The 24,634-nt window shown below is 39.3% G+C and overlaps 1 protein-coding gene across 2 annotated transcripts in view; it reads right to left on the bottom strand.

Annotated features, from left to right (window-relative positions):
* kaznb (kazrin, periplakin interacting protein b) overlaps positions 1–24,634 on the bottom strand; it is a 133,113-nt gene that overhangs the window by 71,673 nt on the left and 36,806 nt on the right. The window lies entirely within an intron of this gene.

The raw sequence follows: 24,634 nt of genomic DNA, 5'->3' as shown, positions 1-24,634 counted from the left end.
GTAACAGAAGAGGCCTGGAGAATTACAATGGAGTTGTGGCGGGAACACAGTAAAGTTTCACATCTTTGATCAAAAGCAGTTTGGAGAATTATATTTCGGCTTATCAGCAAGCACAGGAAATAAACGCGGCGGCATCGTTTCTTATCTGTACAGCTGTAAAACTCCATCACGCATCTAAAAGGTTAGAGATGGGTTAGGCTGTGCATCTTAACTTAAAACAATCTGGGATATTGCTGAGCCGTCACAACTAAAGATCTGCATTTGACATTTTCATTTTCCAAGTAAGAAAACACATCCTGTCTGGCACGAAACAGAGGCTGATGAGCAATACATCACTGAGATGCTGTCATCCGAGGCTCAGGTGATAACGGCTCGCTGTTCATTGGTATTCACACAACGGCACAGAGTGACAACCAAATGAGACACACAACTTGTTAGTTGCACCGGTAGTCTGTTCACTGCATACTGTTTTACAATAAAGTCCTCAGAATGTTGGTGTTGTTTGGGTTATGTGGCCTTGACTCCTCTACTTTGACTCAACTATTTTACTCTGTAAAGCCAGTGTCCGTCCTTTGATGAAAAATATTACGCTATACTGCCTGGTCAAAATGAAAATGGAAACAGGATGCTATCTCTTTAAAAATCATTAACTATTGAAGATACTGCTTCAGGTTAATTAGGACTGATTTAATTAAGACACAAGTGATTTTGAATAACGTGTCTATACCTGTAAGCAGCTGTGCCTCTAAAATGTTAAGAATATTTTTACTACATGTCATTATCTTTGGCTGGAGCAGGAGAAAAAGCTGATTTTATTAACAAATTATTAATGGCACGCTGCATTTTTAAAGTTCTGAAGCAGTGAATCCAGCTGGGACTCTTTCTTGGTCTTAAGTAGAGCTGACACAATTAGTCAATCAGCTGATAAGGCCATTAACAGAATCTGCACAACAGTTTTGAAAACAGATTAAATATTAATGTCATCAAGTGAGAATGCTGCTTTGCTCAAATTTGAGAAAAAATTCTTTTCCAGGGCTTAAAAATTACTGTGCAAAACTCTTGAGCCACAAAATGAAGTTGTTGCCAATCAGACGCTTTCCAAACTGTGGATCAAAATCTGGCAGTACTTTTCTGTGTTCATAATTTCATCAATTCTGACAAGATCAACCCTCAACCTTCTCTCCTTGTTTCCTTCCATTAAGAAGGGCTTCTTAATACCACTTCTTAATGCCACCTTTCCATTCAGGCCATTTGTGATCAGGCTTCAACAAAGCATCACTCAGGTTTTCTCTGGATATTTTCTGCCTAACTCTTAAGGACTTTCAGATATTGTTCATCTGTAGATTTTGTATTTTTTTTTTAGGTCTGCCACTTCTTCTGTCATCCACATGTCCAGTTTCTGCTAATATTTTTAGCGGACTATGTTAGACGTTCCAAGTTTTTTGCTAAAATGTCTTTTGAAATAAACCTGTTGGTCCATAACACTATTTTATCCCTATTAAACTGTGTTATCTTTAGTATTTTTCATAGAAGTGGAAACAAATTATGTGTTTTTGTGACAGCTGCTAGAAACAGAGCACCTAATATCACAATTAAAACTTGGTTCTTGGTAAAAAAGCAGTCAATGTCCAAACAAAAACTTTACAAGGCCAGCAGAAAGCCTGGTGAACTATTGCTCAAGACCACTTTTGACAAATTAAAAGAAAATGTGGCTCCATGGAAGCAGAATATAAAGAAATGAGGGGTTGCTAAAGACTTTTGTGAACACTGTATAATTTTAAACTGAACGTCTTTGCATCTTTAATCATGTTTGCAATTATAACACCTAACATTTGTTGATGAATATTGCAACAAATTGGATATTTGGGTGTAAACTAAATACCAAGTACATATAATGTTAACTCACACACACAAAAAATTTTTTTATAGGGAAATGGGTTGTACAGTTTCATTGAAGTTAGTTTGTAAATATGCCAACACTAACATTCGATTCACTTTATGAGGGTTGACTTACCCTTCTTTGTACTGCAGCTTTGTATGGATAGGAAAACAGTGGCCTCTAATCTTTTTTTGCAAGGTCTCCCATAATAGCTACTGTTAAATGCACATCTAGTTATTCCCATAGAGAACAATTATTGCTTACAGTTAGTAGAGAAGATCTACAGCAGCACAGACATGTTAGCAGATCATTATCACTGTCTAGACAGTCACATCGCTGCCCCAGTTGACACACTGGCCCTGATTTGTAGCTGATTATCAAAGAGAAATGTAGCACGGTCTGGAATAAGGATAGGGTTATCAGAGGGCTCTTGATTTACATAGAAGGCTTTATGTTATTTCAAAATTACTGCTTTTCTAAAAGAATCTCGAAGCTCTTCCCTCATAGTCATAACCACGCTCTGCACTGAGCCATGTGAGGGAGGGCTTTCATAAACCCAGCTGTGGAATGCGCGGAAATTAATGATTTCAGGGTCAAGAGTCACAGGGTGTCCCAGATACACATCAATAACCAGACAAATAGTTTGAGGACACGCAATTGTGCCATGTCCAAAACACACAGCCTCCTCCTCCTCCTTTGTCTCCACAACTGGACTGAGAGCATCTATGATCACAGCCGAGACCTGAGGCCAGTGCAGCAGCTTGGCCGACTGCCTTTGATAACCACTTCTCCGGTCGGTGCTTGTATGGATTTGGATCACTTTTCCAAACTTATGCGAGTGTTTGTGTTGTTAGTTTTCTCACTTGTTTGATGCTATTAATGGGAAGTTTAATTAAGTGTGCTGCGGGTGTGCAGTTAAAAAGAGGTATTGATAAAGAGTCACCATGACTGTCTGCCTGGGTTAATTGAATATCGACTAATCCTCCACACACTGAAATGCTTTCCATTTTTTCCCAATAACAAAGTGATATAATGCTGTGCTCAACTTATTAATACACATCTTATCAGGGGCTTGGGGAAAATATCCACTCGGCTCGACTAAACTTACTAATATTAATCAAATACTGCAAAAAAAGATAGAAAGTCTATGAGGTATGTGAGCCTTACTTCTGAATAGGAGGAACTTGGAAAGTTGCATAAAAACTAGAAATGTTTTTTCAAAAACAAGATAGTTAAGAAATGCAGTGCAGTCAGGCTGATGTAGCCCTACTATTCCCATTGTTGTGGTTCACAGGTAAGAGGACAGCAGAGGAAGGCAAAATTATTACCAGGCAAGATTGCATTTAGAGCAAGTCTTTGAGTCCATGTGAGGCGAATATCAGGCAGAAGGCAAACGTAAAACAGACAAGAGATCATTCAAGGGAAAGACGGGGAATGGCCAACACACTTCCCTGCTGTGAGTGCAGAAACAATCTGCCAGGGAACAAAGTGAAGTACAGGGAGTGCAGAATTATTAGGCAAATGAGTATTTTGTCCACATCATCCTCTTCATGCATGTTGTCTTACTCCAAGCTGTATAGGCTCGAAAGCCTACTACCAATTAAGCATATTAGGTGATGTGCATCTCTGTAATGAGAAGGGGTGTGGTCTAATGACATCAACACAACAAGCTTCTGAAGCGTGATCATCGAACAATCAAGCGTTTCATTCAAAATAGTCAACAGGGTCGCAAGAAGCGTGTGGAAAAACCAAGGCGCAAAATAACTGCCCATGAACTGAGAAAAGTCAAGCGTGCAGCTGCCAAGATGCCACTTGCCACCAGTTTGGCCATATTTCAGAGCTGCAACATCACTGGAGTGCCCAAAAGCACAAGGTGTGCAATACTCAGAGACATGGCCAAGGTAAGAAAGGCTGAAAGACGACCACCACTGAACAAGACACACACGCTGAAACGTCAAGACTGGGCCAAGAAATATCTCAAGACTGGTTTTTCTAAGGTTTTATGGACTGATGAAATGAGAGTGAGTCTTGATGGGCCAGATGGATGGGCCCGTGGCTGGATTGGTAAAGGGCAGAGAGCTCCAGTCTGACTCAGACGCCAGCAAGGTGGAGGTGGAGTACTGGTTTGGGCTGGTATCATCAAAGATGAGCTTGTGGGGCCTTTTCGGGTTAAGGATGGAGTCAAGCTCAGCTCCCAGTCCTACTGCCAGTTTCTGGAAGACACCTTCAAGCAGTGGTACAGGAAGAAGTCTGCATCCTTCAAGAAAAACATGATTTTCATGCAGGACAATGCTCCATCACACGCGTCCAAGTACTCCACAGCGTGGCTGGCAAGAAAGGGTATAAAAGAAGAAAAACTAATGACATGGCCTCCTTGTTCACCTGATCTGAACCCCATTGAGAACCTGTGGTCCATCATCAAATGTGAGATTTACAAGGAGGGAAAACAGTACACCTCTCTGAACAGTGTCTGGGAGGCTGTGGTTGCTGCTGCACGCAATGTTGATGGTGAACAGATCAAAACACTGACAGAATCCATGGATGGCAGGCTTTTGAGTGTCCTTGCAAAGAAAGGTGGCTATATTGGTCGCTGATTTGTTTTTGTTTTGTTTTTGAATGTCAGAAATGTATATTTGTGAATGTGGAGATGTTATATTGGTTTCACTGGTAAAAATAAATAATTGAAATGGGTGTATATTTGTTTTTTGTTAAGTTGCCTAATAATTATGCACAGTAATAGTCACCTGCACACACAGATATCCCCCTAAAATAGCTAAAACTAAAAACAAACTGAAAACTACTTCCAAAAACATTCAGCTTTGATATTAATGAGTTTTTTGGGTTCATTGAGAACATGGTTGTTGTTCAATAATAAAATTATTCCTCAAAAATACAACTTGCCTAATAATTCTGCACTCCCTGTATATGTACACAGTGATGACTTATTCTCACAAAGGCAGGAAATGAAGAAAAAAAGGAAAAGTCCAAAAAATGACCTCCTGCTTTCTTTTTCTTATCACTTTACCTTAACCTTGATGGAAAAGGGCATAAGGATAAGTTAAGGTGTGAGGGAAAATATATATCAGGATTTAGGAAAAGTGAAATACGATGCGCTAATAATCGGACTGCACTTACACCAGGCTCTTTAATAATGTGATGATGGATTCTAGTGATGTGGGCCATGATGAAACTACTATGTGACCCGGACTGCAGAAAGTTCATCTTGTATGCTTTGCTCAGAGTGCTCCTATCAGCTTATTTAATGAAAGACATATAGATAGAAGACGTGTTTTTCATGACAGTAGTGTAGTGTGCCACTATGAATTTTGGTATGGCATCTTACTTCCTTTTCTTAAAGGTTGGTCCAGTATCCAGTGTGAAAGGAAGTATTTAAGGAAACACTGAAGCACATTTCCTTACTAGTTAGGGACTTTCCTAAGAAGATTTGATTACACGACCATTTTACTGGTAAGTAAGTTCAAAATAAAACAGGACATCAAAGTACACAACTATAAGTCTGCTTATTTGCCTAATTCAAATTTTTAAAAATTTATTTGGAAACCTATTCCATGACGTTCCCTACACACTCTTCTTGAGCTAATCTAAAGGCCACATGAAAGCTTGGAGGTTTGTAGCAACTAACTCTGCATAAAGTTGGTGACCTCTGCACACTTTGCACATCTGCTGACCCTGCTCTGTAATTTTATGTGGCCTACCACTTTGTGGCTGAGTTGCTGTCGTTCGCAATCGCTTCCACTTTCTTACAATACCAATAACAGTTGACTGTGGAATATTTAGCGAGGGAAATTTCCTGACTTGTTCCACAGGTGTCATCCTATCACGGTACCATACCAGAATTCACTGAGCGCGATATATTCTTTCACAAATGCTCTTAGAAGCAATCTTATAGCAATATATATATGTATATGTATATATATATATGTATATATATATATATATATATATATATATATATATATATATATATATATATATATATATATATATATATATATAACAAACCTAACAACACCGGTGTTGTTGGGTTTACAGCAGTGACTACAAAAAGCAAACCTTGAGAAATAATTTCAGTTGCTTGCCAGTCTCCTTTTCACATCTCCTTTCTTTTGTCTCCATTAAATCTTGACAGGTATGTCTGGTTCTTTCTCTGGTTACTAAATGTTAAACCATCTTCATCATTTCTGTCTGTCTGCCATGGGTCCAGATGGAAAACAATGGGTTTTTAGGGCTTGTTTGGATGAAACTGTTCCTGCTGTGCCAGAATGATGATGATAAGAGAAGTAAGAGTGAATCACAATAGTAAAGTTGCTGGAGGCTAAAAGCAAAATGTTGTAAAACGGGAAGCTGAAAAGTACAGGAGAACTGAGACAGGCTCCATGTATAGTGATAACTCTTCATGGGTTTATAACATTGCATTGCATTAGGCATTTGATACCATGTTAATAAAGAAAATATTGATCTGTGCTGACAATTAGGTAATTGCAGGAAATGTTGAAGGCCTGTGGGAAATGCATTGCATTTTTATGGTATTATTAATCAAATTTAGTTAATTCACAGGATTAGCCAAAAACACACATCCCCATCTGGCTATTGAAATAAATCTATTACAACAAAAGATTTTCCATATCCATATTGCCCATGACTAAAGCTCATCTCCAGTATTAGCTGGTCAAGCTTCATATCTCACAGATGTAACACTCTTAAAAATCAGTCATTGTTTATGATCTGAAATCTTAAATATTTTTAGGTTCTTGTCACGGTCAAGTAATAATAGGCATGTTTTCTTAACCGTCACTGAGAGAGAAAAAAACCATCTTCCCAAGGAGTAAAGCTTGTATATGGCTGAAAGTATATCCCAGCCTTTATGTAGCGCTGCACCGAATCTAAGCTGTCACAGACAGCAGGCCTGAATTTGTAAATTGTAATATGTCACAATATTCAGTCTGCTGTGGTCTGTATCAAAACAGCAAGTTACAGGTTATTTTATTCTGACATTAAAGGCTGTCTGAGCCCACAGCACACCGTCTGCCAGCATCAAAGCATAAAGGACTTTTCATTCTTTACTTGTAGGCAGGTTAATTTGCACTGCATTTAGATGTTACCTTTGTCTGTGTGGCATCGGATTAGTGTGTGTGTGTGAGGGTGTGCCTAGTTACAAATAAAACTAGCATTTTGTGTGCCATTACCACTTTCTTTCTTTTTGCCAACATTTGCGACAAACAAGATACTTCAGACAAATCTGGCCTTTGGCAGTCAGTTAAAAAACAGCCAGTTTTTCACAAAAACAAGGCTTCTGCCTTTAAACTATCCTAAGATCATGTGTGCTTGATTCATTGTTGCAGAAATGTGTACTTTGTTACTAAAAAGCACATGCACACTGTTTAAAGTGATGCAATACAAAAACGATTGCATCACATGTGTGACAGGACAGATAAAGCTATAGAAAGCTTGCATGAAGAATGCTGCTTTGAATGCTCCACACACTGCAGAATTACCAGATGGAAATGTCACAGCTGGAGGAAAAAAACAGGGTATTTATGTCTGTGGAAGTGACGAAGAGAGAAAGCCTTTTGCCCCAAGTAGTGACAATCGAGGACAGAGCGGCATTGATGGAATAAACTATGAATGGTGGGGAACGGAAACTCAACTTCTTTCTTTTTGTATTGAGCTTTTTCTCTAATGCTTCTTTCATGTCACTTTTGGTGTATAACAGCCTTGCTCAAAAAACCTTTATATAAGTTTACTCATTAGTTAGAAGCTTTACTGCTTATGAAAGGAAGTATCATTAATGGATAACATGACGGTGTTCAATGTAAAAGGATTCAACTGACCTGTCTTTGTCCAACGACTCCAGATAAATTTGGGAGAATCAGGTCCCTGCACTGTCTGAAGCTGCTCTTTTTCACATGTAGCACACAGATGTGTTTTTGGCTTCTAGAAGTACTTTGTTTGGTGTAGGTGAGGCTGCTGTCTGAGTAGTGTACATGGGAGGCCAGACATACACTCATTGGTCACTTGATTTGTTAAATCTGTTCCTCTGACTATTATATTTAGTCAGCCAGTCACATGGGAGCAATTCAATGCATAATCAAGACAATCTGCTGAAATTCAAATCATCATAAGAATGTGTAAGAAAAATAAGATGAGTGACTTTAACTTATTGTGAGGGTATTGGTATATTCAGTAAACAGCAGGCAAATGCCTTCTTAATACAAGAGGTCAAAGGAGAATTGCAAGAAATCTTTGAGCTTATAGGAAAGCAACAGTAAGGTATATAACGACTCATTATAACCAAGGTAAGGAGAAGAGCATCTTTGAATGCACAACAGATCAAACTTTGAGGCAAATGGGCTGCAACAGTAGAAGACCACACTGGGTGCAGCAAACTGAGGCTACAATTTGCTCATGCACACCAAAATTGGACAATAAAAGGCTAAAAAACATGGTCTGGTCTGATTAGTCATCATTTCTGATGGTAGGGTCAGAATTTTGCATAAACAACATGAAAACATGGATCCATCCTACCATGCACCAGCGGTTCAGGCTGTTGGTGGTGTAATGGTGTGGGGGATATTTTCTTGGCATAGCATGAGCCCTGCTTGAGCGCTGATTAAACACCACAGCCTACCTGAGTATTATCTGTTTATGACCACAGTGTACCCATCTTCTCATGGCTGCTTCCAGCAGGATAACACACCATGCTACAAAGCTGAAATTATTTCAGACTGTTTTCTTGAACATGACAATGAGTTCACTGCACTCAAATGGCCTCCACGGTGACCATATCTCAATATAGTAGCTGTGGGATGTGGTAGAATTGGAGATTTGCATTATGGATATGCACAAAAACGTTCTAAAGATAAAAGATGTCTGACTTGTTGATAGCAAGGTGAATCTTTTCTCTTCCATTATAGCCATCTGATACGTTTTAAACTCATTCGGTGTTAAATGTTTGATGAAGCAATAATTTAAGTTATAGCAGAAACTTCACCGTTTTTCATTTAAAACCAAAGTGTTAGACTTATCTTCAACAGTAACAGAAGTCAGAGGAACTGACTGAATTTATATCTAATGCAACACATGAAATAAAATGCTTGATCAGAAGTAGCACTCGTCATCTCTTCAGCTCCAGCTCTGCAACTGTCTGCACATGCAGATAATCACTGAATGAACATTCAGGCAACGGTGGAAAAGCCGCAGCTCCACTCCACCTCTGCAGCCTCAACTTTGGCAGAAGGGTAAACTCTCATCACTGATGCTTTTCTAGGCTGAGATAAATCCTGAAGAGAAACACCTATTATCTGTTGTCAAACTCAACACACTTTCCGCCCAAAGTCGACACCGCTCAAACACCTTGCAGCCATGTCCTTCTCCCATCACTGATAGCGTTGTAATAATTGTTTACCACAGTAAACACAGTTAACAGTTTGACAGCCTCTACACTTGGAGATAACAGTTGACAGGGTTACGGATGAAACACACTGCCAGAGGCCTTGATAAGTATCAAGATAAAGGCTTGTCTACTCTGAGGGAATCAAAGGGAGAGAGGAAGCATGGGTGAGAGACGGCGGTTTTGTTATGATGAACCTGCAGGATGGGAAATAAATCTGAGGAAATGTGGTTTTTTTCCCATACTTATTCTCTGCTGAACACCATTTTTGATTTTTCTCTCATTTCCCCTCATTCTCACTTCTGCTCCCTGCTGCCTGCTTCCTGCAATTGCTTCTCCTCATTGTGCTCACTGTGGTACTCATAATCAATAGCCTTTTTCTTCCTTAGCTCTACCACATTTGTACTTCTCTCTTCACAATGAAACGTTCAGACATGCAGAGCTGAATATCTAATAACATGGATATCATGGTGAGATCAGTGTTGAAACCGAAGGTGCCTGTTTTTGTGAAAAGCATTACACACTTGGCTACTTTGCTTCACTCTAAATGAGATCCTCACCCCTGCTGCCACTCTTCTGTGCTCTCTTCTGCAGGAGACACAATTAAAAGGTGATGCTGAGAGAACGAGATGTGCTCCTGTTGCTTTCAGGTGAGAAAATAGTTGAAGGTGGCGTGATTAGCAACATAGTAACAGCAATTTGAGTACCGTAAATCCAAATAATATGAGATTATTGGAGTATCAAGTGGTAGCTTAATCACACTGTTTCAGGCCATAAAAAGCAAAAACAGGTTTCAGCAGAGCAAATTATTCGTCTGTGAGTAATACTACAGGAGGACATCTGTCAAGGTAAAACATTTTCTACTACATACAAGGAAAATCTTTCATTGCCAAACTTTTCTCCATCAATCTCTGTTTCCTTCTTCTTTTAGGGCAGTATAGTGATTTTCAGAGAGCAACTACAGGGGTAATCACCCTGACAGAGCTCTCCTGGTTGATTTATGATTTACGTTTAGCTGGTTATAGGCTGCTGAGAGCAGGTTGAAGTGCACTTCGAGAAGGTATCTGGGCAAGACTTGGATAGGGAAATGGTTGGCAGGTCAGCTGTGTGTCTTTTTCTGGTAAAGCACCCATCTTCAATTGGTGAAATAAAAGAAGACAAGGTGAAAGACTAAAGAGCTTTTCACACAGGAGGTCATTATCAGTAATATGGCGACCAGAGGCCATTGATTGTTGGTGGATTCACACCCAAACCTTTCTCAACTTCATGATCCGATATTGAAGCAACCAATGAAAGCGCATATATTGGCATAAGCTACACAGACAATGTACTGGGGCACAATTCTAAGTCTTTTTAATTCAGTCTTTTATTTAAAATCAAGCACCTAGCCATGCAGTCTGATGAACTTTTGATAAAGTATGTGTCTTGGAGCTCACTGAATTTTAGTGTGGTACTATAATAGGACGCCCCTGTTGCAACAAGTCCTTTTGTGTAATTTCTTCCCTCCTATGTATTCCACAATCAAGTAGTATTGATGTTTTTTCAAAAGTTGCCCTCCATTTTGATGTGATACGAGTGGTTGCTAGTGGTTGCTAGAGAAATTTGTGTATTCTCTAACTGGTTGGCAGTGGTTCCTGGAGGTTTCTGGCTCCCTATTGGGGTTGCAACAAAACTGCTGCACCTATGAGCCCAGCAGTAGTAAAAACTTCAAAAAGTGTGAACTAAACCGGATATGGAGTAGGCAACCATTGAAGCACCTAATTGAAGAACCTAAAACCTGTGCTGGAACTTCATGTTATGGGTTTCCATGGCCAAGCAGCTCCTTTAGGGGGTCTAGTACTTTTGTCCATATAGTGTATGACTGAATGTTATTGTTTCTCTGCTGGTATTTTTGCTTTGTGGATGTCTGCTAAAGTACTTATACATGAGTAAATATGAAGCTACATTCTGTTAGCTTAGCATAGTACAAAGACTGACAGCAATGCTAAATAGCTAGCATTTAAAGTTAGCATCTCTAAAGCGCTCTAGAAATACATTATTTTCCTAATAATTGTTAAAATAATTGTTAAAAAAAAAGGATTTTGCATTCAGATATGTGCCTGCAGTATATTCCAGGAGGTTTGTGGCTTAGTGAGCTAGAGGATAAGCTAAGTTAATATGCTAGTCAATATGCTGCTGAGATTAGTGTCACAGTAAACATGCATACATGAGGGTGGTATTGATTTTCCTACTGAAATGTTATTTGTTCTCTAACCCTGGGTAGTGAACAACATTCAGTAGCAGAGGCTATAGCAGTCTGCAGTAAAAACTCTCAATGTAGCTGAGACCAGACAGGAATTTTCTACACTAAAGACTACCACAGCCAGATTTACTGTAGCACTGCAGGAAAATACCTGACTGACAGGTTAAGGAGGGGGGAAAAAGTGCAGTCCAGAGGACAGATTAATCCATATCTGAGAAAAGTTTTGGTACAGTGCATTGATAAGAAGCTTATCCCCGTTGTTTGTGCAAGTAAAGGCACATCTGCAAAGCGTATTGATTAAGAGACTCATCTCACTCTCATTTGTTCCAACTCTAGTGGACAGTTTCAGTGCACAGCGACACTAGAGACAATTATCACTCCATCACTGCTTTATCGCTGTCACCACACAGCTACTTTGTATGCATGTCAATATTGCAGTTTTTTTCCCCATTTCTCCATATCTCAGCAGTCCACCTCTTATGCAAATAAATGCATAATGCTAGCAGTAAAACTGTTCCAAACCTGTAATTGTCTCAGTAAGGTCTCGAAGAGGAAATATAATTTTTGCATAATAGAGTCAAATTCCTGTTCTATTGTTATAGTAATAACTCTGTAGTATAAAGAGGATTCAAAATTGTTCCCAGGAAGTAAAAATCCTTCTGTACTTGAAAATACAGTCTTTATTTGCTAAAGCGTATGCTACAAGATAGGAAAGTCATTCAAACATGTTGAAAAATGAGCAACAAGGAAAGCAAAGCGAAAGATAAATAAGCCAGTGAAATGGAAGGGCACAGAGACAGTGTGAGAAGGATGAGGTCGGAGCCACAACATGTGAAGTTGCAAACTCATTTATTATATTTCAACATTTATCTCTGTGAGAGAGAGAGCCGAGTTATCAGAAGGCCTAAATTGAAAGACATTCAAGCGTGCAGTATAGTCAGCAGGAGGAACGCTGATGACCGGACCTGCAAAAGCTCTCACTGTTCCACAGTAGCATGCTGCTCTGCATGGAAAGCCGTCTGCACGCACGCACACACCCAGACACGCACACACCTGTACTCATATGCACCCACAGATAGACTTTCTCAAACATTAAAATGCAAAAGCAATTAAACACAAGCCACAACTGTGCCTAAGAAGTGCCAACCTGACAGCGGGACTTTGATTATTTTAATTAGAGCAATATGGCTGACTCATCCATGAATATAACTAAAGAAAAAGGTGGCTCATTCGCCTGCTTTAACTGCGTTTAAAGAGTGTGACTATGCTTTATGCTTGGCTATGAAAGGACGAAGCACTTATGCAAATGTGTTTAGAGAGACAAACTGTGCTGGTGAGCTACTTTTGTATTATGTCTTTTATTTAATAGCTCTAACTTACTCTAATTGTAAATGTATGTGATTTAAATGTGTTTAATAAGCTGACTCCTGCAGGAGCTGGGAATTGCATTAATCTGCATGCTAAATGAGTTTGTTTGAATCCAAAACTTGTCTGGCTCAGGGAGTTTTGCTCTTGTAAGGGATTAGAACAGGGCATTAATACTAAGATCCATGAAAAGCAAAACAATGTAATATTCCTTTCTGCTTCTAAAAAATGCCGCATGTGGGCAAGATAATTACCATAGTACCATTTTACATGCCTCACAAAATGAATGTACTCCAGAGTATGTACCCACCAGTTTCCCTGCAGAGAATGTGTTTATTATCCTCAGTGACTGGTATTTGTAGATTGTTTGTGCCTCTAATATGATTTTGTTTGAGCTCTTTGTATGTGAACATGCCAGAGAGAGGAGAAGAATATGGAGACAAACACAGAGACAAATAAGCAGAGAGGGACTAAAGCGAGAAGGGGGAGGACAAAGAGTATTTGTTGATCACCATAGCTTAAAGCTACAATCAAAGGCAGTTTGTTTACCGAGGATAACAATCACGTTGGACTGCAATTTTTCTGAGACTTAAAAACCACCTTTCATTATACGAGCCCTTGAAAGCTTAATGGTCTTTCTGCTTCTTCCCTGAAGAGACGTCCAATGGCTAGACATAAAAGGTATAGAAGCAGAAGAGTATGGTGAAGAGCTCTTGCGGTGAAAATGCACAGCTAAAGATTTGAGACACCCGTTGTCTGCGATTGCATCAGTCTGGATAAATGTACAAAGTGTTTCCTACCACTTGTCCTGCTTGAATGTGTCATTTTTATGTCACATGTATCAAAATCCTTGAGTAGATCAACAATGACCAGACCTAAATCCTGCTAGCTGAAGCCCCTTATTATCCTACAGTTAGCAGTACTATCGTGTGTCGACTAATAGCACTAGGATTTCAATGTAATATTGAGGTCAGCAGTTTGTAAGGTCACAAACGTTAGCAGTGTTACGTAATGGAAGCGCGTAGGCAATTTTCCATATGTACATGTGTGATGTAGTAGCAACAGGAGCACTGAGGTGTAGGACATGTCCAATTATCCTAATGAAAATACAGCATATTATAAATATTTATAATGCTGAGCTGCATCCATCAAATCTTCATTAAAAGCATAATTAAAATTCTGGACATTCAGGATAAATGTTAATTTGGAACTGAAAAGTTTTAAATTATAGAGGAAATTCTGCAAATTTGGAAGAGAAGATAGTCCTAATATCTATCCTTTAGGAATGCCTACAGTTATTTACCTGAAGCATCAAAGCCCACAGAAATCAGTTAATTTAATAGCATTTTTTGATCAGCCACATCAAAAGCCTTGATTATATCAACAATGAGCAGATCTAAATCCTTATTATCTTACAGTTAGCAGTGCTATTATGTGTTGACTAATGACTCCAAGATAGATTTTCAGGAGTCAATAGTTTGTGAGGTCACAAAAGTCACCAGTATTATGTAAAGGAAGCACATGAGCCATTTTCCATATGCGAATGCATGATGCAGTAGTAACAGAAGCACTGAGGCGCAGGATGCATGTAATTATCCTGAGCTGTGCAAACTGTATATCCGAGTTTGTGGCAGGTATGAATGAAATTTTGCAAACTGAAGGAGAACAATTTTGTGATGCTTGAGTGTTTCCTGTGTGACATTACAGCTGACATGCTAATGTTCAGCATCTTAGTTTAGTGTGTTAGCACACAAGAGTTTGCTGAACACCACTGAATTTGCTAAAGTTTACAGCAATCCATCAAATAGAATTGAAATTTTTCAGCGTCACACAAACTGAAGTGGTGGGCTGAGTGACAGATGGATCAACGCTGCCGTCCATAAAAACACAATATAGGAAGCATTATGTTTTTCCGTTTGAATTTATGCAACATTTTCTCAGTTCAAGCTTAAAATATCATTGTAAATACATTACACTGTATGACGAATTGATTAAAACCCCTCTCTTAAGCAAAGCTCAAATCCATCCATTCATCCATTTTCTTTACTCCTTATCCAGCTAGGGTTGTGGAGGAGCTGGAGCCAATCCCAGATAACACCCTGGACAGACTGCCAGTCCATCTCATGGCTAACAAAGAGACTCTGAGAACCATTCACACTCATATCAAGTAAAATCACCAATTATCCATGCAGACATAACTTTGGACAGTAGGATGAACACAGAGCACCTAAAGAAAGCTCAAACATACACATAACATATAAACTCTACAAAAAAACCCACAGGTTCAAAACCAGAAACAGCTTGCTGTGAAGCTACGGTGACAAACACTTGACCACCGTGTCTCCAAAAGCCTTGCATGTTTTACAGGACATTAGGTCTGAAACGCAAATGAAAAAGTGCAAAATTTTAAGCAGAGCTCTTAAATCCTTTTTTTTTAAACAAAACATGCTGTACTATATCTCAGCCCTCTGCCGTCTGCCTTCTGCACCCTGTTAGTAGCAGGTGGTAGTAAATCTGCAGAGTACTAAATGAATGAGTTGGTGTTTTTTGCAGGTTTCATGGTAGTGAATTATTTTGTGTGGGCAGGTCCCACAAACTCGAACCTTACGGGACACGCCTGGGTTTTTTGTGGAGGTGAAGTGACGGGACTTTACTGCTGCATGTTGTCTGTCACGGACAAGAGGATTACGTTCCTGAAGATATGATGGAGCTCTGGGTGGGATTTTGAAGGGAGGGATTGATAGCTGGTGCAGTTCCTTGTGCAAGCAGTTGCTTTGCTTTAGCTTTCAGGAGCAGCTTCTCCTACTGTACATGTAGAGAAACGATCGGCGAGCAGTGAGACTCAATGAAAACACAAACTGCTCTGTAACTCTACTTTTTGAATATCTGATAACTTCCAGATTAGTTTATATCATGATTTTAAATAATGATGAGAAATCCTCATTCTAACCAGAATGTGACACTGAGGCCGATTTCTATGTTTTTTGAGGGGGATATAAACTCTGCGAGAAAAACATTTTTAATGTCACTAGTACGTGTCAATGCTGCAGTAGCGTCTGGTCTGTGATTTTAAGAATTCGAATGCCTCTTCTTGTTATTGTATTATAAAATGAAGGGAAATTGCGGTGTTGCTTCTGCAGGTAATCATTGAAAAATAAATAACACACAGTATAAAAAAATAAACCATTCACACAATGAAACAACAAAGTAATTTGCACAGTAAACCAAGCTCTTTCAGCAGAAGATAATATATAATTATCAAAATAAGGGAGTCAAGAATTAAATAGAAGGTGTCACAGTGCATCATTGTAATCCTGATTGATTTAGGACAGTAATTGCCCTTGAATAAAAACTGCTCTTTAATCTTTTTGCTCTTGTTTGGATGGGCCTGTGGCATCTACCAGAGGGCAACAGGACAAACAACATATGTCCAGGGTAACAACTGTCTCTAGTGATTTTACAGCTTTTGAGCGCTATCTTGCTTTTGCAATCTCTTCCAAAAAGGGAAGAGCACAACCAATGATCTTTTGTGCAGTGTTTATTACGCTCTTATCATTTTTATCTGCTGCAGATAAATCAGTACACCAGGATGCTTTCTGGGGTGAATGATAGAAGACCACCAGCAGTTTCTCTTCTGCACAATTCTTCTTCAGCAACCTCAGGAAGTGAGGGCGCTCCAGAGCCTTCTTCACTGCAGCTGTAGTGTTAGCAGACCAGGCAAGGTTGTCAGAAATGAAGGTTATTTAAAATCATAGGACCCTTTCTACAGAGTCTCCACTGATGATCAGCGGGTGAGGGGCTCTGGTCTTCTTTAAGTCTATGATGATTTCTTTTGTCTTCAGACTGTCAGATTGTGTGCCGCGCACCAGATGACCAGTTCTTGTAGGCAGACTCATCTCCCCCTGATATGACTCCCACCAGTGTGATGTCATTAGCAAACTTAGTAATTGTGTTAATGGGCTGGGTGGATGTGCAGTCCTACAGAAGCGCACAGCCCTGTGGAGAGCCAGGGTGGAAGAGTTATATGGTTGCTTTGGGGCCCTAAGATATACACGTGTGCCAAGTTTGATTTCTCGGCTCCTGATTGTGTAGGGGGGAGTTTGTAAGCAAACAGAGTTCATGGATCATAAGATTTTAGTCCATTTTCCTGGGATATCAAGATATTGCTTAATTTTCCTACATGTTTATTCATTGAGATCAGCAGGGAGCAAGTTGGTCTTAAAAAAACTAAACTAAAATAATTAACTGTTTGGAGAAATGTTAGACATTTAGAGCAACTGTTCTCAAACTGGTGCTTTTCAAAACAGCTTTACTCCAAATCAATCCTTGATATTTTGCTGGAAACCTGCTGAGCCTCATTTTCTACTGTGGAATGACTTCAAGCATTCAACCACAATGCCTCAAAATAAAAGAAATACTGACATCATTTTTATGACTGTCATTGTTTGATACCATGCCAAGGAGAAGATGTTTCTTTCAGCATTTCTTGTAATGTTTCATTTATCAAGAATCTTCTTCTTCTACTGTCGTACTTCTGCATTGCACAAGAAAAATATTTAGCCACACATTGGCCTCATAGAGCAACATGTGTTGATGTTTCCTAAAGAACCTGCCTGGCATCTTATGTCATGGTTGCAACAGGACAAGCATCGTATTAAAATATCTTCTGTGGAGTTCATTAAAATACCATCTGCTGCTAAAAAACTGCAGTTATTCACGATGGAGTGGGATAGTTCTCCAGAGAACTGTAAAACAACTAAAAAAAAGAAAAGGATTCAGTAATCTGGCAACAGCAGTATTAGACAATGTATGATTATGCATGCTGATGGGCTTTTAGTTAAGATCCCTGGGAACATGTTCTAACCAAAACAGTCAAACAATAAGTGGAGCATCCAGGCAGAGCGGAGCAGCCAGCAGCACACACTAACAAATGTATAGATGTGAAACTGTAGCAGAACATAAGAGGATTCAGAGCAGAAGTCGAGGAGAGCCAATCGTCCTCATGAATACTAACAAGACCGGAATAGAGCAGAATAGCACAGTAAGAACATGATTCATTATGTAAACAGCACAATCAAACCAACTGCTTCCATTTTAGTAATAGGCTTATTGGAACATATCGAAATTGGGTTTTCATTATGAGCATTTATGTTTGACATTTCTGATCCTATTTCCTGCTTTTACACTTCACCGTGCTCCCGCAGTTAATCTTTCCATTTAAATGTTTGAGCTTGTTTATGAATCTAACACATCCTCTTTTTCCCAGGAAGCAATGATATGCAGCAGAGAAGTGTTAATATACGAGCAATATGGTAAACTTAGAGTAAATCATGTGGATTAGAGCTAAGTAAAGCATAATATACAGTACCATGCGTCCAGGGCAAAAAATAAATTTAAATAAGGCAAATATGAGAGACCCAAGGAGAACCTCCACATACTGAATCCTCCAGGTCTTCCTTTAAGTTTCACTATAAGGTGGGAGTTATACCATATGTGCAGGCTTTACCTGCTGGCTGTCATGCACTAAATGTACTGGCTAAACATGACGTCTCTTTTGCGCTCATCTTTACTTGATGAAACAGAGTAATAGCAATAGCTACAAAAGTGAAAATACAGGAGCTGGAAATAGAAGCTGGTTTATTTTGCATTACCGGAAAGAAGAACATTAAAAGAAACTTTCCTCAACCAACACGAAAATGCTCTTAAGAAACCATTTAGTCTAATAGCCAAATGCTTTTCCTGTTGCTCATTAACATTCTATTTCCAGAATAAGTGACTCAGCAATATGATTTTTTGCTTTTTGTTTGTTCTGCAATGAAATTTCCCAAACAAAATGCAGACTGACCAAACAAATCTCAGGCTGAACATTTACCAACTGAAAATGTTGGGACACTGTGCAAAATGTAAATTAAAAACAGAATGCAAGAAACCTGTATTTCATTCAAAACATAGAAAACATATCTATCTATAATATTTAAAATGTGACATTTTACTGTCTCAGAAAAGTTGGGACAGGAGAAATGAAAGGCTGGAAACAGTTTCAGAAAATCCAGAGGAATCACTGTGTGCAAGGGACAAAGCTGAAAATGAATATTGGATGCTTGTGATCTTCAGGCCCTCAGGTGGCACAGCATTAAAAACAGTCAGGATTCTGTCATTCCAGAAATGCACAAATGCAGGTTAAAGTTCTAACATCTAAAGAAGACACCGGCTCATCTAAAAAGTACTGAGGCAAATTTGAAAACTGTTCTGTGGTTAGACAGATCAAATCTCAAATTCATTTTGGAATGACATAAACATAATTTCTGAGGACTGGTACCATTCAGCTTGTTATCAGCACTCTGTTAAAAAGCCTGGAAAGCCTTGCATAATAAATTAAGCTTGTACTCTTTTCAAATTGACATTTTACACAGAGTCCCAACTTTTTTTGAATTGGATTTGTACATTTTGCACGTAGATAATTTGAAAACACATTAACGAGTCGTGATCATTACTTGTACAAGCAGCTGTTAAATAGTAAGCTTACCATCCTTAAAATTTGGTGCACATGTAGTATACGTTTAAAATAATAGAAACAAAAAGGCATAAGTTACACTTGTTCAAGTCTATATAAATATAAAAAATAACTTTTCACCAATTTTCTAGGTAATAAAACTAGAAATATTCTTATATTTCTTTTTTTATTTACTGATTTCCACTTAGCTGAAAAGTCTGGCCTTGAGTTATGCACCACTTGAGCATCTTAAATATTTTGCCTTCATAGAATAACTAGAGTTAGCGCTCCAAGGCAGTAAGCTGAAGTCAGTTGCATCTATGAAACCATTACAGAAAACCCAGTATCGTCTTACAGTAGCTATGATTTAATGTGGGACTTTTTATGTGGTGCAGGGCGCCAGGCAGGGAAAAGCTGGGTCACTCTGTGTGGATGAATGAGGCACTTGTAATACTGGGTAACTGAATCCTGACTACCAGTGCTGAGGTCTGGTCATCCATGACGCCCAGCCTCTCCTAAGCCTGGTTTGCATTGTAGGATTATAGCCAAAGAGCCTCTCAGTTTAATTGCATTACTCCAGATTACATGACCAGATTACACGATTGTAGGCAGCAAACGCTGAGTGCTGCATGGTTTACACGATTATCATCAGACAGAGGACGGTTTGTTATTTAAATGATGTAATCTCATGTATTATTTTGGGGTCTGTGGATCAATTGTATTATTTCTTTTTTTGACAACTCCTAAAATCAAAGAAAATAATTAAGGAAAAAAAATGTCTCATTTAATCTTATATACAGGAAAATGCTGTGTAATTTTATTTTAAATGAAGAGCTGGTGCTCTGGATAAACATATAATAAAATCAATTAAAAATAAATAAAACAATTAACAGTATCTTCTAGCTAATAATCATGCACATACAACAGATACAAACAACAGTGTCCGCTTTCAAGATTTGTTCTGTGCTCTAGTGTTTGGCCTGTTTGTCCTGTTGGCCTTAAAAAGACAATGACATGGGTCATTTTAGCCCTTTGCTCATTTTTAGTAATATGATTACATTATAATATACCAAGTATAATTCATCTTTTGTGGATATAATGGAAATTTGATGGATATGAGATTAAACTGTTTTTATAAATTGGTGTTTGTGCATGAATGCTAAAACCGGTCATTTTAGCCAGTTGCTAGGTGGTTACTAGGCAACCTGGTGACATTATAATATCTGATATAGATTAAAAAAACATCTATATCAGGATGTACCTATGTGCCCAGTTTGGTTGCTCAACTAATGATTGTGTAGAAGGAGATGGCAGACAAAGGAACCTTAGGAGATTTTGATGTATTATAGTAATATATCTTTAATTTCCACAGCATTTGTTCACTAAATGTCTCATTCCAATCTATTTCTTTCTAGGCTTTTTCATAGTTTAAAACAGACCAGCTAAAGTTGCATTAGTAAAAGCAAAGAAACAAAAAGGGGTTTTGGTTTACTGTTGTTTTTGTTTTTTAAAGGTGTCTGAAGCAGCTCTGGGCTAGATGCCCACTTGGCCGGAGTCCTCAGAGCAATTGCTTCTGGCAGGGAATCAGATAGAAAGGAGAGTCATTTATATTTCTTGCATCACCTCACAAGCTGTGGAGGCAGGGAGCATTTAAATCTTGACTAAGGTCAACAGGGAACTCACTGGCTTTGATAACAAGTATCCGATCTTTGATTCCACACACTTGTCACCGCTACAGAAATTCTGCCTCTAATGAAGGGTTTTTAAGAAGGTTAAAGTAAACATGACAACGGGGACGACAGTGAAGAAGTATGTTTAAGAGGCTGTGTTGACATGTTGGAAAGGTTGAGAAAAACAAAACAATAGGCGTACCAATGCCGCCACACGTCACATTAATGTCACCCCTCGTGCCTGCTTCTGCTGTTTCCGATGAATTATTCATGTTTCGGTTCTGTGAAGGCTACTCCGGCACTACAAGGAAACTCACCTAAGGAGTAATACGAGATAATGGACTAATGGATCAGCTTTCTTTTCTGCAAAAGAGTCAAAACAGAATAAGCTTGATGGAAGCCTCGAAAAATCTCCAGGAACTTTAAGCTTCCTTTGTTTCGCAGAGAAAGACACCAGGAGGACACGAATCTGTCTCTGCGCTCCTGCATTAGTAAGCCAATCCCAGACACTTATCCACATCAGCCAGACACAAACAACCCCTCAAAGACAGGGCTGCAGAGAGTACAAACACTGTCTGTCACTCAAGAGGAGACTGACAGAGGGAAAGAGGCCCTTTCATATCGCCCAAACTCCCTCTGAAATTGAGGTGAACACCTTTGATCTGCAGAAAGATGCGAGTAGTGATCCGGATCTGCTTTTGTGACGGTGCTTGGGGTTTCCATAGAAACATGCGCACCCCAAACAAGGCGGACTAAAACATCCTGAACCGCATCAGCAGATGGCTTGTAGAAAGGCTGAAAGATGACGAAGTCTCACTCTGGCATGTATCATTTCATCTGTCGGAGGCCATATTTTCATCTCAAAATATCCACAGCAAAAGCAAATTCTACCTCCTTTACAGACCAAAATAGCATTTGTTTCACCGGATGAGAGATTACCATGTGTGTCTATTAATGTGATGGGGTTTGAGAGGAACACAGAAACGAATGTGTCTGTCTCGTGGCATTTGAAAACCAATCTGATCCGACACGCCATGTCAGGAAATTTAAATCTACGCTGTCACTTTATCCCTGCGCCGAGGTTCACCTAATCATCAGCTGTCTCGGGCCTGGTTTAAAATCTCTTCGGCGCTCGGCTTCACTGTGGTCAGGTTTTGTGTACTCATTAATCTTTTTTGTTTCCCTGGTGTTTCTGTTGTGGGGAGAAATGTGGGGAGAAATGAATACCACTGAAACTGCAGCTGTTACAAAAAAAAACAATCCAAGGACTTTGAAGTCTAGCCCACACCAGTACACAAGACCAAACACTGAAATAGATGAAAAGGTAAATGCCCTGTATTTGTATAGCACTTTTACTAGTCCCTAAGGACCCCAAAGTCCATTCACACACTGGTGATGGCAAGCTACATTGTAGCCACAGCCACCCTGGGGCACACTGACAGAGGCGAGGCTGCCGGACACTGGCGCCACCAGATCCTCCAACCACCACCAGTAGGCAACGGGTGAAGTGTCTTGCCTAAGGAATCTCTCCACAAAGAAAGAGATGAAAGCTGTCGTTTCCTCCGACACGTTCAGGTAATAACAGTGTCTTTGTGTCCAAACACAAACGAGATCTTGATAACCCTACTGCAGCCAGTAGGAGTCAAAATGGCTGAATAGAAACAACATAAACCACAGATTCATTTCAGTATGGGGCTACACTTTTGCTGCAGTCACTGGACTCTCTCTTTTTATTGGTCCCCTTCTTATATCCCGTGTATGTCAATATTTTATTCGCTTATTAGGTAGCAGATCAGAACTGGTCAATTTTCTCAACGGCAGCTGAGCCAAGCCTCAGCTCCTGGATAATGAATCCAGACTTGTGATCTATTTTACTTACTGGGTTTGGGCCCATATTACATCTTTAATCCTTCTCAAGTCAATAATGAATTTTTTTTAAAAAAAAGCTCAAACACCCATATGAGTAAGAAAAACTGCTTTGCTGCAATCAGCTGTGATTTTTGGCTCATAGCTTCAGTTACATTTCTCCAAACATGTTGCTAGGCTTTCTTTTGAAACCACCGTCACTGGGAAAATATTATGCTTCTCCGAGACCAGGAGAATTAAAAGTGGGAAAGATAAACCGGGCTGAATAACATATATTGCATTGCTGAGTATAAAAAGGTTTCCATAAATTAAAATTAGAAATATAAACATCATAGTCTAAAACATCTAAACACAAAGTAGTTGTTGGATGGATGGACGGAGTTGGGCTGCACAGTGGTCCAGTGAGTTGCACTGTTGCCTCACAGCAAGCAGGTCCTGGGTTTGAATCCACCTGCCTATTGGGGCTTCTCTGTGCACTTTGTTCCCATGATGCATTGAGCATTTCTTCTTCAGTCACCTTTCTCACTCGCTATGTGTTAATAGACCTCTCTGCACTGAATCATACTTGTTATTGATCTCTTCCACAGCATGTCTTTATCCTGTCTTCCTTCTCTCACCCCATCCGGGGCCCCGCCCCTTCCTGAGCCTGGTTCTGCTGGAGGTTTTCTTCCTGTTAAAAGCAAGTTTTTCCTTCCCACTTTTGCCAAAGTGCTTGCTCATAAGGGGTCATATAATTGTTGGGTTTTTCTCTGTATGTATTATTGTAGGTCTACTTTATAATACAAATCTCCTCGATGCGACTGTTGTTGTGATTTGCCGCTGTATAAAAAAATTGAATTGAATTGAATTGCATGCTTTTACTGTACATGGGTTTTCTGTTTTTTTCCGACATACTAGAGACATGAATGTTATGTCAATTTTTCTTTTTCTTCCAGCTTCTCCCTTTAGGAGCCACCACAGCAAATCGTCTGCCTCCATCTCATCCCATCGCCAGCATCCTCTTGTGTCCAACCAACCCACTGCATGTCCTCTGTCACGACATCCATGAATTTCCTCTGTTGTTTTCCTCTTCTTGTCCTGCCTGGCAGCTTCATTGTCAACATCTTTTGTCAAATACATCGTTTATCTGTCCCCTGCACATGTCCAAACCATTTCAGCCATGCCTTTTTAACTTTGTCTCCAAATTGCCCAACCTGAGTTCTCTTTGTGATAGACTCATTTCTAATCTTGTCCATTCTGGTGCCACATATCCAGCACCGTCTCAAACCCTCTAGCTCCTGAGCTATAGCCACCCCTGTTTAATGGCTGAAACAGGCAACTATAAATTTTAAGCTCATCAAGTCTAAGAGCATATAAATATATACTGTGGTGGTGTTTCTGTTTGTCTGTTTATCGACAACTCACAAAAATATTCCTGATAAAATATTGGTCAGATTTTAATGATACCGTGCTGTAACTGTGACAGAGTGTGAGCCAGATAAGCTACTGCATCACGGATGCTCTGGTTTAAAATGCAGTAGTTGTTGAGATGTTTTATCCTGGACCAGAATGTCCAGCTAGTCTGGATAAAACTTTAACAACTCTGAGATGATTAAGTAGACAGAAATGAAGGCAATTCTAGTGATATAAATTGGTGTGAGTTTTTTTTTTTTAATTATGAGTATTTTTAAAGAGGTGTATGACTGCCTGGAATTTATGGCACAATTTG

The sequence above is a fragment of the Mchenga conophoros genome, linkage group LG5 (assembly GCF_057382185.1).
Source record: "Mchenga conophoros isolate Kocher_MC1m ecotype Shallow Benthic linkage group LG5, M_conophoros_male_GT1.1, whole genome shotgun sequence".
In the NCBI taxonomy this organism is placed as follows: domain Eukaryota; kingdom Metazoa; phylum Chordata; class Actinopteri; order Cichliformes; family Cichlidae; genus Mchenga; species Mchenga conophoros.
The sequence above is the reverse complement of the archived record's forward strand: the minus strand, read 5'-3'. Positions and strand labels throughout refer to the sequence as shown.